Source organism: Aquarana catesbeiana, linkage group LG11, assembly GCF_042186555.1.
Source record: "Aquarana catesbeiana isolate 2022-GZ linkage group LG11, ASM4218655v1, whole genome shotgun sequence".
Lineage (NCBI taxonomy): Eukaryota > Metazoa > Chordata > Amphibia > Anura > Ranidae > Aquarana > Aquarana catesbeiana.
The window spans coordinates 212,093,827-212,106,712 of NC_133334.1; the positions used below are offsets into that span (position 1 = coordinate 212,093,827).

General features: G+C 43.6%; 1 protein-coding gene across 2 annotated transcripts in view; it reads left to right on the forward strand.

The window, feature by feature from the left end:
- The first annotated feature begins 7,810 nt into the window (after positions 1-7,810).
- CCDC85B (coiled-coil domain containing 85B) overlaps positions 7,811-12,886 on the forward strand; it is a 36,355-nt gene continuing 31,279 nt past the window's right edge. The window contains exon 1 of one of the 2 annotated variants that reach the window (XM_073605266.1): positions 7,811-7,958. The gene's annotated coding sequence lies outside the window, so the exon portion shown is untranslated. Of the gene's footprint in view, positions 7,959-11,354; positions 11,493-12,886 lie in introns of those variants that run through there. The other variant, XM_073605267.1, reaches the window with a different exon arrangement.

A 12,886-nucleotide genomic window follows, 5' to 3' on the forward strand; every position in this document is an offset into this window, starting at 1 on the left:
GAGATGTCATGTACTGCATAGATAGGTAGTTGGAACCAGTTCTTGTCTGGCAGCAACAGCTCCTGAAGCCTATGCCCACGGCCCCACATGCCTCGCAGCTACTATGCAATCTCCTCCTGGGTAACCTACCCATTCTGCAGCCGCAGTTCTCTTGCAGGCACTGTCAAGCAGAATGACTTGGGTGGGAATAGAGCACTGTACTGGGGGAAGGAGCGATTTGTCACAACTTTAAGCCAAGTATTTGGCTTGTGGCTGCTGTGCAATCCCATTGAGCTCAACGAGTAAGTTTGACAGGTGAACTTGACATGTTGAGTGAAATTGCCACGCTATGTAGCCAAGCATCGAGTACTCACCCATGTTAATTTAGATGTAGATGGTCAGGGAGGAGTTCTGTTTAATCATCCTCTTTTAGGCCCCTCCCAATAATAGATACAATCTGGTCATGGCTCTCTTTGGCATGCATAACAGAACTTGTTTTTCAACTGTATACTGTAGGGTGGCTGATAATTTGTCATGCTGTGTTGACCAGGCCATTTACCTGTTATGGGTATTGTCAATATTTGCAGATTGTGTTTATACTGTTTAAATATCAATTTTGTTTTTAATTAATCACTTTTTCAGGTTGTCAGTAAAAAAAGAGTTCTCTGTCAGTAAATTTTCCATATTCTGTCAGTAAAAAAAGTTGCAAGAGGTTTACCAGCCCTGGTTATACAATCTATTAGACCAGGGCTTGATAAAATTGCTTAGAATCTAGTAGCCAGTTGAAAAAGTTTTTAAAATAAGCTGCCCTGCCCCCAGAACTGCATGTCCAGGGTGTGGACAATAAGAATTGCTCAAGGCTGATGCCAAGTGAAAAAGATTGAATATTAAAAAAATATATATATATTTTTTGTTTGATATAAGATTTTGCAAATAAGTTATTTTTCTCCTTCACTAATGGGCACTGATGAGGTGGCACTGATGTGGTGGCACTGATGGGCAGCACTGATGGGAACCAATAGGCAGGACTGAGGTGACACTGATGGGCACTGACAGGTGGCACTGATAGGTAGCACTGAGGTGGCACTCATAGGCAGCACTGATGGGCACTGACAGGTGACACTGATGGGCAGCTCTGAGGTGGCACTGATGAGCACTGACAGGCAGCACTGAGATGGCACTGATGGGCATTGACAGATGGCACTGATGGGCACTGACAGATGGCACTGATAGGCAACACTGAGATGGCACTGATGGGCATTGACAGGAGGCACTGATGGGCATTGACAGGTGGCACTGATAGGCAGCACTGACAGGTGGCACTGATGGGCACTGGCAGGTGGCACTGGTAGCACAAATCCTCATAGCTGCAAACACACAAGAAAAGTACAGTAGGTCTTACTCACAATGTCCCAGGAGCTGCCTGCCACCCAGTTTCCACAGGTATATCCTCAGAGAGAGAGATTAAAAGATCATTTTCCAGACCAGGACTTCAGGACAGTATCCTCTAGCAAAGATCCATTAGTAATCTTCTCCAGGCACCCAAATTGCAGTCCTTGACTATTTATAGCTGCCTCCCAGGTGAAGCAGCCCCAGGAGAACTGGAAACCTCCCTGAAGAGGAAAGAACACTCCGTAAAGTCCTCCCAAAGATTTATTACCTCCCAAGCCACCTTCTGGTGCTCTCCTTCCAGGGGTTGCCTGGGGCATGATAAATATTCATACTGGACATTTGATTCTCCCTGCCCTATATTTTGGAGGCTTCACCTAGGAGCAGGTGGGAGAAATTAAACACCCAGCTAGGAAACACTGACCAGACAAAAACATTAAATTACTGCTGACTAGTGAGGCCAAAAACTAAATTTAACCTAGTATCTTAACTAGAGGAGGGCGCTACAGATACATGCAAATAACAGCTGTCATTGTTTTGCATGGGCTGAGTGGCCACAACTGTACACCACTATATGTCGACCCAGCTGTAGCAATACACTGTATCTTGCTGCTGTCCGCGCCTGTTCCTCCCCTGCCACCAATCATCACTCTGTTACAAAGCTATGGTGGCTTAAAGCAATATTAAAGCCTTGTTTAAAAAAAACAAAAACAACCATGTATACCTACCTGCTCTGTGCAATAGTTTTGCACAGAGCAGCTTGGATCCTCCTCTTCTTCAGGCCCACGTTGGTGCTCCGGGCTCCTCCCTCCTGCCAGATCCTCCCACAGCAAGCAGCTTGCTGTGCAGGCACCCATGCAGGTGTGCTTCCGAGCCACAGCTCTGTGTGTCCATTCACACATGGAGCCCCAGCTATAGTATGTATGAAGGTAAAAAAAAACTTGTGACTTTACAACCACTTTAAAGTCTTCAGCATTTGACACTTTCAGATGCCTTGTCACCTCATATGTGTTGTTGTTCCAATCACTGGCTTCTTCATCATTAAAAAACACAGTATGGCAAAGTATCCCAGAAACACGAAAACTTGTTGGATGCAGAAGATTTTTAAAAGTGAAGATGCTGGATGTCCTTCTGCCAGAAAATGAGACAGGCTCTTTCTAACTTGCTGCAGCTACAAATGCATGCTGTGAGAAGCTCACAGCGTGCAGTGACAACAGGGTTAGCAATTTCAGTACAGAAGAGGGGCCTGTACAACTGTGCAGGACTGGAAGTAAGGCTGAAGTTCAGCTTAGTCCTCATGTACATTGGACGTTATAAAAAAGCCAGTAGCGTTATCTGTAGAAAGTTGTAGCTGTAGAATGAGTTTTTCAGCGTCTATGCAATAGCGTTTTTCAGCGTTTGTTGGCTGCAGCGTTTTTATGTTTTTTTCGCAAAATTATACTCCCATAAAAGCTTATGGCTCAAAAACGCTGATAAACGCAGAATAGTCAAGTTTTTCCAGCATTTTTCAGCTTTTATCAGAGTTAGAGCGTTTTTACAGCTGAAAAACTCTTCTTAAAACCCACTAGATCTGGGGGGGTTCCTGCCAAAAAACGCCCCTGCCAAAAACTGCTGATAACAGCCTATGTGTGCATGGATACATAAGATAACATGCTGGGGCGTTTACTGGTTGCAGAAAAAAAAAACATCTGAGGCTAAAAACAGCTGCTGTAAAAATGTCCAGTGTGCATGAGGCCTAAAAGTTAACGTTTCGTTTTATGTAGAGTGAGGAAGGGTTAGAACCCCCAGCGTGTTTCTGTTTTTTTATTTTTATTTATTATTTTTTTTTGCTCTCTGTGTCCCTCTAGGAGAGTTAAAAAAAACAAGGAAAGTATTATATCAAAACATTTTATTAAATTGAACAATATCCACTCACATGGATATAAGGGACTTTCGGTGCATCACTGGGATGAACAGGAGGAACTACAGGTTGCAGAAGGTCCTTTTCGCTGACAGGAAGCAGCACATCAAATCTCAGGGATGTGGAGGGCAGTGAGTCATCAAATCCTAGTGGAAGTTCACCGCTGTAGCGTCAGACACTTGTCTGGTCACCACTAAGATGGAGGACGGCCATGCAGTATTGAAGCCAAAACGAGGCTTGGATCGCAAACAGTGTGGCACAGGGTGATGACGTCACAACAATGCAACGCTTTTCTGAGCTGCTACGAGTGGTACGGTAGCCACGCTCCTTTGTCAAGAATCTAGATATTGTTCAATTTAATAAAATGTTTTGATATATTCTCAGAGGCGCCCTTTTCCTTGTTTTTTTATTCTTGCTACCCTGATACTTGCCCCCCTCTCTGGACTATTATGGACCATATACAGGCTATAATGAGGTATCTGAACATTGCGCCTTTTACTTAGGAGCCTAATGTCTCTAGGAATGTTCAACCTACTTTTCTGTTGGCTCTTGTCATATAAACAGAAATTAATAGGAAATCTGAAATGTTACAGTTGTGCCAGAACAGGAATAGAGAGATAATATTCCAATGGGGACACCTGTTCTAAGGATTTATGTTTAATGCCGCGTACACACGACCGGACTTTCTGCCAGAAATCATTCCATCGGACATTCTGATCGTGTGTGGGCTTCATCTGACTTTCTCTTTCTAAAATTCTGACGGACCTAGAAATAGAACATGTTTCAAATCTTTTTCCATCCGTTCGTCTGTGTGCTAGTCCGACGGACCAAAAACGGCGCAAGGGCAGCTATTGGCTATTGAACTTCCTTTTGCTAGTCCCGTCATACGTCATCGCATTCTAAACGATCGGACTTTGGTGTGATCGTGTGTAGGCAAGTCCGTTTCAGCGGAACTCCATCAGAAAGACCTTCAGAGTCTATTCTGATGGAAAGTCCGGTCGTGTGTACGCGGCATAAGAGGGAAATTTCCTTCACTTCATAGAGATTTCCTACAACAGGACACAGACAGCAAAAATAAACTGACAAAGGTTTTAACTCTTCCCCATTCTATCCAAAATGTAACCGCGTCCCGACCTTTAAGAGCTGCCAGAGGGGACTTGCGCACCGCCTGAGGCACGCACGCTGCACGGCGGGGGAACCGATGCGCGCGTCCGGCGGTCGCGATCGCTGCCGGCCACGCGCAATTGTGTGCACGAGAGCCAGCATGGGGATTTGTGTGTGTAAACACACAAATCCCTGTCCTGTCAGAGGAGAGGAGACAGATTGTGTGTTTGTACTAAGCAGGAACAACAATATGTCTCCTCTCCTAGTCAGTCCTATCCCCATACAGTTTGAACACACCAAGGGAACTCACAGTTAACCCCGTGATCGCCTCCTAGTATTAACCCCTTCCCTACCAGTGACATTACACAGTAATCAGTGCATATTTATAGCACTGATCGCTGTATGAATGTGAAAAATGTGTCAAAAATGTCCAATCTGTCAGTCGCAATGTGGCAGTACCGCTAAAAATCTCAGATCAATTCCTTCAAAATTTTCAGTCTTCTTTCGATAATATAATAAAAACTAAAAAACCCAGTGGTTATCAAATACCTTAAAAAGAAAGCTCTATTTGTGTGAAAAAAATATATAAATTTTATTTGGGTACAGTGTTGCATGACTGAGCAAATGCCAGTTAAAGTAGCGCAGTGCTGAATATCAAAAAATACCTTGGTCACGAAGGGAGTAAAACCTTCCGGAGGTCAAGTGTTTAAAGCAGAACTCTAGCTAGAAAACAAGATAAAAATTAGAAAATCAAACAAATCTAGGCTTTGCTGCAATATTCACTTTCAATCCAAGGATTTCACACACAGCGCTATTTTTCTGTCACCAGATGTCCTCAGTCTTATGGCCAGCATTATTCAACCCACTTCTTCTAAGCCCAGGTCATTCTGGACCCACTCCCAGCCTATTACTGGACAGTGAAAGGAGAAGCAGCACAGTGATGAGATCATCTCTCTGTCACTCTGCAATCTCCTCTTTTCAGCATGCTACTTTTCAACACATGAACTGATTGGCTACTTATGCTGCTTCCTCCTGTCACACTCTAGCCCTGCAGATTTATAGCAGAGCACAACCCAATGCTGTAGCACTATTGCCAGCTGAATCGTTGGCATCAGCGTTTTGTAGCAGAAATTAATCTCTGCTACAAAATTGCCCATCTAACATCAATTCTAATTCTAAAATAAAGGCTTGTTTATACATGCAGCTTTACTGATGCCCCTCTAAAAAGTGATCTGCTGTGGATCCTAACATCCAAATGACTGGAAATGGCTAGGAGGCACTTTTCAGCAACTGATGATGAAACATGTGTTTTTACGTGTAATAGCAAAACACACTGCTGAGCCCAGCATCATAACTCCTGTTGATGGTGCCCAATACATTGCTCCATTTATCTCAAGCGGTGTCAGATGGATGTGTTTCTTCCAGTAATAGTTTAAGAAACAAGGAATAAGCCTTCATAAGCATTACGGCCTCATGCACACAAGACATTTTGCCATCTCTCCTAGATGTCTTTCCACCTAGCAGCAGTATTTTGACAGAAAAAAACGAGTTTAGACGCATCAAGCGATTGGGTGTTAATTAATTTCATTGGCCGCAATAATAATTTATTCTGACTATTAAAATGAATCAACGCTCAAGATCTAAACGCACCTAGTGTTAACGTGTGTCTAGATGCATTTAGATCAAATATTTTTTCTGTTGAAACGTTTCTACGTGCAGGGGTGTTTAGAGGCAGAAAAAAAATGCTAGACGCCCCTAACAGCCCCATTAACCGCTTCATGACAGCGCTATAGCTGGATAATGGCTACAGCGTGGCGTCGTTCTGGGAGGGCGTCTATAGATGTCCTCCCAAAACCACCCCCCCGTGCGCCCCCTGAGGTGCTCATCGGACACACTCTGTGACCTTAGGACACAGCTGATCACAAATCGCTGTAAAGGGCCAATCACAGTGGCCCTTTACCATGTGGTCTGTTGTGTTCAAACACAGCTGATCACATGTAAACAAACTTACCGGTTATCAGCAGTCCTTTCCTCACGTGCTGTCACAGTCTGTGGAAAGGAGAGCCAGTAACTAGCAACTCTGTCAGGGCACATTTACACTGATAATCAGGGCACTGATCATCAGAGTCCTGATGATCAGTGCGAAGAAATGTCATCAGCACACCTAGGATTCCTCAAAAGGGTCCAAAGCTTTATTTCGTGGTCACATGATAAGCATACAGCAACATTTTGGAGCCACGCAGGGCCCCTTCGTCACTTACCTGATGAAGGGTATGTTGACGCTGAAATGTTGCTGTATGCTCATCATGTGACCACAAAATAAAGCTTTGGACCCTTTCGAGGAATCCTTGATGTGCTGATGACATTTCTTCACTTTGATCATCCACGGTTTCATGATCATTACAGCACCCTCATTAGCCATGCTGCCTCATTAGCGCCCATCAGTGCAGCCTATTGCCGCATACACACGATCGGAATTTCGGCACACAAAAGACCGATGAGAGTTTTTCGTGGAAAAATGTGACCTTGTGTATGCTCCATTGGACTTTTGCTGGCCGAATTCCAGCCAGCAAAAGATTGAGAGCATGCTCTCAATTTTTCGGTCAGAAAAAGTTCCTATCCGAAAATGCGATCGTCTGTGGCAATTCCGACGCGCAAAATTCCTACGCATGCTCGGAAACAATTCGACGCATGCTGGGAAGCATTGCACCTCATTTACTCGGCTCGTCGTAGTGTTGTACGTCACCGCGTTCTTGACGATCGTAATTTCAGCGAACTTTTGCATGACCGTGTGTATGCAAGGCAAACTTGAGCGGAATCCTGTCTGAAAAGCCATCATATCTTTTTCCGACGAGAAAACCAACCGTGTGTACGCGGCATAAAAGTGCCCATCATTGCAGCCTCAGCAGCGGACATCAGTGAAGAAGAAAAATGACTTATTTGCAAAATTTTATAACAGAAACTAAGAAAAGTGTTTCAAAATGTTCCGTCTTTTGTCGTTTGTTTAGCAAAACAAAAAACAAAAACAAAAAAACAACCCAGTGGTGATTAAATACCACCAATAGAAAGCTCTATCTGTCTCCAAAAAAAATGATAGAAAAGTCATATGGGTACAGTATTACATGACCACGCAGTATTCAAGCTGAAAATCAGCCTGGGCAGGAAGGGGCTGAATGTACCCAGTATTAAGGTGGTTAAAAATGCCCAGTGTGCATGAAGCCTTAATTTAAATTAAAACAAAAAACAAAAAAAAACTCTCATTAGAGATGATTAAAGATCCCTTGTCAGCTTCTATGTGTGTAAGGTGCAGTATCTGTCAATGATTTCAGTGCTCCTGGTGATGTGTCATCTGATAATCTGTAGGATAGACATACTGTATACATGGCTGTCATATCTAGGTACACATCTGGCCATGCCTGCAGACAAACAAGCCCCATCTCCATCCAGTGTGTCCAGCTGCTTGTGGTGTACAGGATTTCCTGAGCTCTCCCAGCCTGTGACGTTGCACACCTCCCTTTCTCTGCCTTCTCCCCCTCCTTCCCATGTTCTCCAGCTTCCACTCTCTCTCCATCAGCTGCAGGAGCAGGTTAGTTGTTTTTTGCTTTACAATTACTGATCTGCCTGTCCATGTCTAGGTTTTCATCCTCCATCTTTCTGGTCTCATTCCTCCTTGTGATTGTCCTTTGATTTAGATGTCTTCCATTGCTCTCCTTTACCTCTCCCCTGTCCTCCCCTCCTCCTCCTTCTCATCTCTGCATCTGGCTTTCTCTTTGTATTTCTCCATTTCCCTCACCTTGCATTCCTGCCTGCTTCATGCCCTCTCCTCCCTCCTTCTGTCACTGCAATCCTCATCCCCATCTGTGGGATTAAATCTGCTCTTCTGGATGGATTTCAGCATCCCTGACCATCCTGCTCAGGATCTTCCATTTTATGTGCTGTACCCCATGCTGCATTGGAGCCCATCGCTCTCTATGCACTGTATAGTTTTCATCACATGATCATCCTTCTACTGACACCCTTCTTTTACTGCTCATCTATAGCCCCATTTTTATTTACTGTCATTGCTGTCATTTCACATCCTATAAATAAACAATTCCTGGGTACGATATCTCCTCTCCAGCCCCATCCTTCCTACACTTCCATATATCTCAATGTAATTGATTTGGCTCCCTTCTGCCGAATAAATCTGCTTGGCTTCCCCTGCGCTGTGTTTTCCTGGATCCTCATCTCTTCCATTTCTTCCCAGGTTAGGCTTTTTTTTAATTGCGGTTTTTCTTTTCAGCGCTTCGGTGGATTCCTAAAAAATTCAATGCACATGCCATGTATAAAAGATTGATGAAAATGATCTGTAATGTGAATTATTGTATATCAAGGTGTCCGAAGCTCACCACTTATGTTACAATTTATGTTGTATAAGGGCCTGCCTAACTGGATGCAGATTGATTGGATAGTTTAGGTAGGTTTTTATATTAAACGACTTAAAGACCAACTCTGGGAAACCTGAAAATTCTCCCTTTCAGGTTGGGTTGTTCCTATACTGTAATGCCGCGTACAGACGATCGGACAATCCGACAACAAAATCCTGGATTTATTTCCGACGGATGTTGGCTCAAACTTGTCTTGCATACGCACGGTCACACAAATGTTGTGGGAAATTCCGAAGAACGCAGTGTCAAGAACGTGGTGACGTACAACACGTATGACGAGCCGAGTAAAATTAAGTTCAATAGCCAGTGCAGCTCTTCTGCTTGATTCTGAGGATGCGTAGAATTTTGTGCGTCGGAATTGTGTACACATGACCGGAATTTCCGACAACGGATTTTGTTGTCGCAAAATTTGAGATCCAGCTCTCAAGTTTTTGTTGTCGGTAATTCCGACTGCAAATGTCCGATGGAGCCTACACACGGTCGGAATTTCCGACAACAAGCTCCCATCAAACATTTGTTGTCGGAAACTCCGACCGTGTGTACGGGGCATAAGTGTTAACTGCTCAATTAGTCCAGGGACTGCAAAATATACAGTGTTCCCCTCTGTTCCAGGGGTGCGCAGTCCCTTATCCTCATGTCCAAGGCAGGGACCCTTGCATTAGTCTTGATGGCATCAGGAGCTTAGACCTCTAGAGTAAGGGGGAGAAGGCGCTGCGGGGACCGGTCTATCAGCATGGAGGAAGGAGTAGAGGATCGGGTAAGTAAATCTACTTTTCCATGCCTCCCAGGTCTAAATGAGCAGCTAACCCTGGCAGTGTGGGCGCAACCCTATGCAAGGGAGAGTTTTCACACTTCCTGGAGTTCAGCTTTAAGGTAACCATACACTAAGCAACCTGAATGTACAATCTCCTTTACAATCTCTATCAGATATATACCTTAAAGCCGGCCATACATGGATCAAAATTAGTCTGGTTCAGCAGGGACTGGCTGAATTTCGATCCATGTATGGGCACCCTGGTTGTAGAGAAGTCGATATACAGACAACCATCCTGCCAGTTTTTTCCTGATCGATCATTGCTGCCAGCTATAGCCGGCAACACTGATCAGTAAATTCTAACGGCGGTGAGCCATGACAGAACACAATGGCACAGTGGGAGGATTCCCCCATCCACATCAAATAAGTGGATGGAGCAGTCGGGTTATTTATTTATTTTATTTTTTTCAACCCACTGGTTGATGAATGTATGGCCTGCCTAATTGGATACAATTTGAATTGGTTGTTTAGGTTTATGCTCATATTACATAGTTTGGGTAAGTCTGAAGGAGAAAGCTGATTGTAAAGAGATTGTATAGTCAGATTGTAATGAGCATGGTGACCTTTATGCCTGAAGGTCTTCACTTTATCACAATCCTTCTTCTGCCTTTCTACCCTTGTCCATAGTCTAAAAAATATGTTTTTGTCTTCATAGCAGAAAGGCCAGAAGTGTTGTCTGGTGCAATTTTTACAACTTGGCATCCGTTCAGAAGTAATGAGGAGTTGCCAAAATGATGGTGAAAGAAGTACAAGTTGTAGAAGGAAAGTCGGGTTACATTCAGGGTGTGCCTGTTATCTAGACAGATTCTCGGGAAATAGAGATATGTCAGCCTTGAGTTGGATTTTATTGGTGAACTGCTAGGTGTAAAACCTAAAGCTGACCATAGCAGGGCTTGACAAATCCCAGGTGCCAGGTTGCTATGGCGACTAGAAATTGCATCCTGGCGCCTGGGCTTTTGTCAGCCCATTCACTGTTGCAGGGATGCATAATTTGTATCACCTGACGCCCGGGACATGCAGTCACAGGTGTAGGTAATTATTTATTATTTTCTACATTTAGCCCTGCTGCGGGCAAGCAGCAGGGTTCACTTGTCAAGTGGAAGCAGTTAGGCGATTCTGCTGCTGCCCGATTGTTTCCACGCACGCAGGTAAAGTGCCCCACCATGCTTGCTCCCCACTATGTATCCCGTGCTCCGCTTGCCCATCTGTGAGCACAGGACTGGCATAGCATGCACCACAGGGTAACAGGGAGGGAGGAGAGCAGACACATGTCCGCTCCCCTCTCCATCTTGTTCTTGACCTCGGAAGCGACGTGTATGACGTCACTTCTGGGTCTAAGTTGATAGTTTCCCAGCCAGCATGGACGGGAAAAAATGTAATGCAGTGGGATCTGCACTGCATTACATTCAGTGAAGCACAGGGGAGGCATCCAGGGTCTTTTAGATCCTGCATGTCTCATTAAAACCTGTCACCAAAAAATCATCACATAGGGGACTTTTTGTCCCCTATGTGATGAAAAAAAAGTTAAAGTGGAGTTCCACCCATTTTTACAATTCTTCAGCATCCCTCACTAAACTGTACACTGTAAACGAATTGGATATTTTTAAATTTTTTTTCTCAGCACCTACTGTATATCTGCTGTATTCATTTTTCACTTCCTCCTCCCTGGCCGCGGCCCATCGTATCATTTCCTGTTTGCAATGCCTTCTGGGAAGGGGCAGCAACTTCCTCTGACACTGCCGTTGCTATGGAAACCTTACCTGAAACCTATTACACCGCTTGTGCTGCACTGAGCATGTGCGAGATCTGCAAGGATGAGATCCAGGAAGAAATACAGTCTGGCTTCAGATGCCCAAACTTAAGATGGCCACGGCCTGCTGTAAGTTTATAAAATAACAAACTACTGCTATAAACTAACAAAACAGACCTTAGTTTACAGTTTACAGACTAACTTTACTAGAATATATTAAGCTTGTGTATTATAGGGGTATTTTTATTTAAAAAGTATAATTTCGGCCGGAACACCACTTTAAGTAAAAAAATTTTTTTTAATTGTAAAAAATGTAAAGTTACACCCAAGCACATAAAAACTCCCGCCCCCTAAGAAAAAAATTGAGGCACCCCCACCACCACATATACAGTTGTGCTCATAAGTTTACATACCCCTTGTGATTTCTTGGCCATTTTTCAGAGAATATGAATGAAAACATAAAAACTTTTCTTTCACTCATGGTTAGTGTTTGGCTAAAGCCTTTTATTATCAATCAACTGTGTTTACTCTTTTTAAATCATAATGGCAACAAAAACTACCCAAATTACCCTGATCAAAAGTTTACATACCCTGGTGATTTTGGCCTACCTGATAACATGCACACAAGTTGACACAAAGGGGTTTGAATGGCTATTAAAGGTAACCATCCTCACCTGTGATCTGTTTGCTTGTAATTAGTGTGTGTATAAAAGGTCAATGAGTTTGTGGACTCCTGACAGACCCTTGCATCTTTCATCCAGTGCTGCACTGACGTTTCTGGAGTCATTTGGAAAGCAAAATAATAATATAATAATAATATTATAATAGAATCTGTGGGAAAAGGGAGTTGAACTGTTTAAAACAGGAAAGGGATATACAAAGATATCCAAGGAATTGAGAATGCCAATCAGCAGTGTTCAAACCCTAATTAAGAAGTGGAAAATGAGAGGTTCTGTTGAAACCAAACCACGGTCAGGTAGACCAACTAAAATTTCAGCCACAACTGTCAGGAAAATTGTTCAGGATGCAAAGAAAAACCCTTAAATAACTTCAGGTGAAATACAGGACTCTCTGAAAACATTTGATGTGGCTGTTTCAAGATGCACAATAAGGAGGCATTTGAAGAAAGATGGGCTGCATGGTTGGGTCGCCAGTAGAAAACCATTACTGTGCAAATGCCACAGAGTAATACAATACGCCAAACAGCACAGAGACAAGCCTCAAACCTTCTGACAGAAAGTCATTTGGAGTGATGAGACCAAAATTTAGCTTTTTGGCCACAACCATAAACGCTACATTTGGAGAGGAGTCAACAAGGCCTATGATGAAAGGTACGGAGGTGGATCGCTGATGTTTTGGGGATGGGTGAGGTACAAAGGCACAGGAAATTTGGTCAAAATTGTTGGCAAGATGAATACAGTATGTTATCAAAAATTACTGGAGGAACATTTGCATTCATCAGCCAGGAAGCTGCGCATGGGATGTACTTGGACATTCCAACATGACAATGATCCGAAATACAA